This window comes from Prunus persica, chromosome G5 (assembly GCF_000346465.2).
Source record: "Prunus persica cultivar Lovell chromosome G5, Prunus_persica_NCBIv2, whole genome shotgun sequence".
Lineage (NCBI taxonomy): Eukaryota > Viridiplantae > Streptophyta > Magnoliopsida > Rosales > Rosaceae > Prunus > Prunus persica.
In genome coordinates this window covers 5,550,920-5,557,612 of record NC_034013.1, presented here as the reverse complement: position 1 = coordinate 5,557,612, position 6,693 = coordinate 5,550,920, and the positions used below count along the sequence as shown (strand labels likewise).

The 6,693-nt window shown below is 39.2% G+C and overlaps 1 long non-coding RNA gene across 1 annotated transcript; it reads left to right on the top strand.

Annotated features, from left to right (window-relative positions):
- LOC109949385 lies at positions 5,548 to 6,145 on the top strand. Its single transcript, XR_002271909.1, has 2 exons — positions 5,548 to 5,818; positions 5,906 to 6,145. It is a non-coding gene; the product is annotated as an uncharacterized LOC109949385 (long non-coding RNA).

Here is a 6,693-nt window from a genome sequence, read left to right as displayed (position 1 = left end):
TTGATTGAATCGGTATTTGGATTGAAGACACTCCTTGTATTTGAAACGGTTCTTGTATAACATATGTATCTCGAAGTGTTTCCGCATCATTTTCCATTGAAGATTCTAAACGTTGGTCAGCCACATTGTCGACGTCGTTGTCAGTTGGGTCTAGTTCTAGTATAGCATACACGTTCCTATGATCCATCTTCTGAACAACTTTCCAACTGCTCCCGACTTTAGGATCATCTAGATACACAATTTGTGTTGCCATGTTTGCCAAAATGTAAGGGTCGTCATCATACCAAGTTCTGTTAATGTTCACAGATAGTAAGTCATGGTCGATTTTAACACTTCCTAGCCTATTTGGGTTGCTATCAAACCATCGACACCTAAACATGATCACTTGGTATCGATCTTTGTAAAGCAATTGAACGACAGTTGTGAGTTTGCCATAGAAATCAATATTCGTACTTTTGCTGCCACCTGGAACATGGACACAGCTGTTTTGCGTACACAACTTGTCATCTCGTGCAACCCCCAAAAATTTGACGCCATTAATATAACTACCCGAAAATAATTTAGCGCGAATCGGGCCGAACGCCAAGTTATATAACTCATCACTGTAAGTGGGGGAATTCGATGATTTCAACTTATTCATCTAATATAATACAAAACCATTCACATGTTAGTCTGACAATATTAAATACTACAATTTATATTTGTCAAATACAAAACACTTATAACTTACAGAATCCAAAAACCATTGTGGAAACAATTCACGGTGTTTCTGGGCAACTAAATGTGATGGATGTTCTCGCTTCATCATCTCTTCATGCTCATCTAAGTATGCCATTATCTCATCACAATTTTTCAGTACGAACCAATGCGCTACCTCCATGTCATTTCTAGAAAACGACTCTCCTCGTCCAGGATCTCCAAAGGGTCGTGCGCTTTGGGCAAAAACAGAAAGTTTTTCCTTTCTCATACCTCCGTCATTATTGTGCTGAGGACGATTGAAAGTCGTCTCCACATCTTTTAAATACATTTCACAGAAAGTAAGCGACTCATATTGAACCCAAGCCTCTATAATTGATCCTTCGGGCTTCACCCTGTTGCGTACACTTTTTTTCAGCTCTTCGAGAAGTCTGTCAAAATAAAACGATATGATACAAATTAGCAAGTCTGTGATAATGATGCATACATAAACGATCAGGATTATATACCTTTCTATTGGATATATCCAGCGATAGTTGATAGGACCAGCAAGCAATGCCTCTTCTGGGAAAGGAACCATCACGTGCATCATACTTGTGAAGAAAGCTGGAGGAAATATCATCTCAAACTTGCATAGGACTTGGACAATGTCATGGCACAACTGAAACATGTTTGTCTTTCGCAAAGTTTTTGCCGTCAATTGGGAAAAAAATCTGGACAACAACATAATTGGCTTCACAACATCTTCTGGCAATAAATGTCGAATACCCACAGGAAGTAGGCGTTGCATAAACACATGGCAGTCATGGCTCTTCAGTCCAGTAAATTTACCCTCGTCAACATTCACGCAACGTGTGATATTAGAAGCATACCCATCAGGAAACTTTACAGACGATACAAACTTTAGGAACTCTTTTTTGTCATTCAGTTTCATAGAAAAGAATGCAAGATCCCTTCTAGCTTTATCACTATCCCTGTTCATCCATAAATCCCTTCGTATGCCCATTCTTTCCAAATCAAGACGGGCGTTGATTGTGTCTTTTGTCTTGCCCTCGATATCTAGAATCGTGCCCACCAATGTGTCAAATACATTTTTCTCAACATGCATCACATCTAGATTGTGCCTCAATTTGAGTTTCGACCAATATGGGAGCTCAAAAAACATAGGCTTGTGAGTCCAATTCATATGTGTAGAAGGTCTGGTCCGACTAACTGTTTTTCCAAACGGAGCAAAATCCAAACCGTTAAGCTGTTCCAAGATCTCATCACCGGACCATTCTCTAGGTCTGAGGCGACACTCTATGCTCCCGTCGAACTCTTTATCTTTTTCCCGCCACTCGTGGTCCCATGGCAACCATCTCCGATGACCAAGGTAACAAACTTTTCCCGCGTGCCAACCAGAAGTTACATCTTCCTTGTATACAGAACATGCCATATAACCCTTTGTGCTCCACCTAGAAACCATTGCATATGCTGGAAAATCATTCACAGTCCACATAACTGCTGCCCGTAAAGTGAACATCTTCCCAGTTGATTTATCGTACGTGCAAACACCGTTTGTCCATAAATCCTTCAGCTCATCAACCAGCGGTAAACATCGATTAACCTCCCAGGATCCTCAGTTATCAAAACAGTCATCATCATGTATTCTTTTTTCATGCATTTCCAAGGCGGCAAATTATATGGGAATACGAAAATCGGCCAAGTGCTGTGGTGTTGGTTTAGAACCCCATACGGATTGAATCCGTCAGTGGCAAGTCCCAATCTCACATTTCGGGGATCAGCAGCAAACTTGGGGAACGTTCGATCGAACTCTTTCCATGCCTCCCCATCTACAAGATGCCGCATCACATCATCGTCTACCCGTTTTTCCTTATGCCATCTCATGTATGTGGCAGTATGGGTCGACATATATAATCGCTGCAACTTAGGTTTCAGGGGCAGATAACTCATGACTTTTTGTGGGATCTTAGTCGTTCTATTCTGAGATGTCATTTTGAACCTCGACTCATTGCATATAGGGCATGTATCCAACGTTTCATGCTCCTTGTAGAATAACATGCAATTATTTTTGCAAGCATGAATTTTTTCATAACCCAATCCAAGACCATTCAATACCTTTTGCGCGTGTTTATGGCCTTTCGGCCAACAATTGTCCGTCGAAAGCATGCTCTTGAAAACCCCCAAAAAGTAATCGAAACACAGGTTTGACATACGATACTTTATTTTTCCGTGCATTAGCTCTACAATGACCGTCAGAACGGAAAAGCTCTTGCACCATGAGTATAACTCTTGGTTGGCATTTTTTAACAGTTTTTCATATTGTTCAAACTCCGCGCTGTCTATTGGTGTAGGCACGTCATCTTCCCTTTCGTGATTGATGTTGGTCGATGCAAATGGAAAAGTATCCTGTATAATATCCATGACTTGATCATTAGGATCCACAATAGGTTCAACATTGTCCATTCTTGTGGCATTTGAAGACGAAGCATGGTCTAATTGGTCCCTATGAAGGTTCCAAATGCTATATGTCTCAATCATTCCATTCCTTACTAAATGAAATCCAACATTTTCAATTGTCTCCCACAACGTGTTATTACACCTCCTACAAGAACAACGGATTCTAGTTGCACCCGGGTTGTGTCTACGTGTAAACTCAATAAAATCCTCGATTCCATCCAAGTATTCTTCTGTGCATCTATTCGGGTTCTGTATCCACCTTCTGCTCATAATTCCTGAAACCACAATCATAACACAACAATCACAACAACTTCATACAAAGTTATAATGTCACCTTATGCCTCCGGTAAGGGCCCTATCCCATTCAGGAATGCATAGTCCTGTCACGTAACCTACGGCTACATGAGATTAGATTTCAACATGGATGAATTTCGGCAGCATCTCGATACAGTTCTTGAGGTGGGCATAGGTATAAATACCTACGTACCACCCGAAGAACGTACCGAGATGACATCGAAATCTCCACAATCGAAACGTAATCCTGTAGCCGTAGATTACGTGACAACACTATGCATTACCAAACTGTCCAAATAGTGGGACAATTCAAGAATTAATTGGACCACAGTCATGCTTTACGCATCCATGTACGAAATCCAACTAATCTCGAACGGGACACTAAATGTTACTAAACATACAAATAAAAGTACGAAGTTAATTTCAATTAACTTCGTACATCACAACACATTGTGATACGTCACGCACAATTTAACAACATAATATAAATATAACTTCACAAAAAAAATATACACTAACTTTAACATTTTTAATATATAAAACGAATAAAATACCTTCTCAATCGTTCTCCACCAATCGCTAATTACAAATATCCCTAACGAGAACAAAATTAATAGCGTTAGTACGAATTTACATTAATACTTATAAACTAACGACAAAAAATACTTACCCAATGAACGTACTGAATTTCCAACAGAGGCAGCGGCAGAAAGGTTGAGAGAGAGGCAGAAACAAATTTTTTTTGTATTCTGCCTCTGCAATGGCAGAATTCTGATATGAAGAAGAAGGACTTTGCGCGACGAACCATAAATTTCGTTGCGCAAACTGCCGTCGCGAAAAACCATTTTTCCGTTGCACAAAACAATTTTTTTTCGAAGCGCAAAAACTTGTCAACAAAAAACTTTTGCGCCACGCATGACGTTTTCGTCGCACAAACTTTCGTTGCTCAAATTCTAGCTATCGTCGCGCAAAAGCAAAATTCCGTCGCTCAACATTTATATTTCGTCGCTCAAGAATGTACCGACATCAACTTTACCCGACAAAAACAAATTCCATCGCGCAAAAAAAAAAAATCCCCCCTCAATTATTTTGGCTCCAAAAAAAAAATATCCTTCGTTTTCTTACGCGACGATAAACGGTTGACTAGCGCTTTGTTGTCTTTTGCGATGAAACCTGTCGTCGCACAAGTTTTCGCAGCCAATTAACGGGATCGATCCTGTTTTGTGTTCACCTTTATGCGACGAAGTGTCCTATCGTCGTGCTAGGTTTTCTTACTCGACGATTGCTCTTGCCGCGCAAGTGTTTGGCGCAAAAAAAAAACCCAGGTTTTTTTTCGCTCACTTTGCGAGACGAAGGTGAGTATCTGTCGCGCTAAGAGATTTTGCACTTCGAAATCTTTGGTCGCGCAAGTTTTCAATTTTTTGAGCGAAAAAACTTTTTTTCCGTCGCTGTATTGCATTTTGCGATTCGTCGCGCAAATAGTAAAACGTAGTAGCGACAGTGTATGAACCTTCTAGTCATGAGTAAGGTGAACACCATCAATACGTGATGATGACCATCTAAGCATCTGACAGATAAATTATCGTATGTTAACGGAATATAGCCAATATCTGATGGTGAGAATGGCAACAACAGATAGTGTGTTTAAAATTGTTAAGAAAATAAATTAGAGAGTGCATGGTTCATATCTTGCTTTCCGTTTGGAAATTTTGAAATTTACAGAAGGGAGGAAGATCCATACAAATGTATGCATCTTGTTACATAAAAGAAACATACTTGGGAGCCTACAAACCTTATATCCACTCCTGTAGAGTTGTAAGTAAATGAGCTGATTGGCATAAGTATAAGCCTAGAACTATAATTGTGAATGCACTTAGTCTCTAGAATGGCAGGTGTAAGGCTCCAAAATGTAAGGCTCAAATAAGCCACGTGTAGAGTACTTAATATAGCTAAATGAATGGCTGAGATACAAGATGATGCTTGTGTATATCCATCTAAGACAAACAGTCATGAAGTACACGTTTTGTGTGCTCATTCAGATATAAGAAATATACAATCCTCTCTGCAATTCAAGCAAGAGAGAAGAAGAGCATTTCATCTCTCTGTCTTCATTCTTCTATTTCTTCTCTTCAACATTTCATAACCCAGCAAGAATACAAAAACACTAACAACTCCATGCCCTAGTGAAAAATATTGGCCAGCTACAAATCAGCAGCCTATTGCTCCTGGCATGCCAAATAGGCCGACAGCAAGAGAGTAATATGAGCCACAACCACCATCAACCTCAAAAGAATTGCCTAGAGGCTTCATTAAGATCACATGCAGCAAGTGTGTGGCGACAAAGATCATAACGTACAACCAGATAATAGTGAGTTTCAGTCACTATAATTTTGGTGTTTTGAGTTTCAGTCTTATGTTCCTAGGTTTTATGTAACTTGTTTTGATCGTTTTACAGCATGCCAGTGAAGGAGGAGATATGGGTAGCGAAACTTCACCAAATCTGAGACAAGCACAATCTGCATCAACTGCAACTTCATTCATTTTCTTTTCTCTAGACACTTGTTTCACATCATTATATGCACTAATCACTTTATCACCAGTCATACCTTGCATATTGCAATAATTCCATTTGAAATTTTAGTGGAAGATTCTGAATTATTTTCCAACCAGAGATAATAGTGATTTTGCTTTTTCTTGACTCTAGCTTCAGGTCATCTCATTGCTTAATCCAGAAGATTATTTCATTAACTATTAGCCAATCATTGGCTTTGTTGATGAGGACCCATTCAAGTTTTTCAACATTTTCAAGTGTGAAAGGTTTTCCCAAGGTGATAGAAATGATATGTTTCCCCCAAGACCAAGACCAAGACCAAGACCAAGACCAACACTAGAGAGTTAGAGGGTCCTTCAGATAATATAACCAAATGAAAATGGATTCATTCCCTCCATCAATTCTATTTCACTTTAAAGTTCTTGCTCTGTTTTTTTCTTCTAAAAAAGAACTTTAATAATTTGTACTTTTCATACCAAGGTGATAAAAATGAGCCATTTTTCAGGTGCCAATTTATCTTTATAATTAATTTAATTACACTAGAAGCTTGTGGATAGGGAACTGTGCACGATAAGGTTCTTCATTGTTCTTTGACTTCAAAAGGTTACCCAGCAAAACTTCCTCTGCATAATTGTCTTTTCTTGGTCTAGAAAACCTCTTGGGCAGTGCCAATTGGATAAGTGAGATAATAA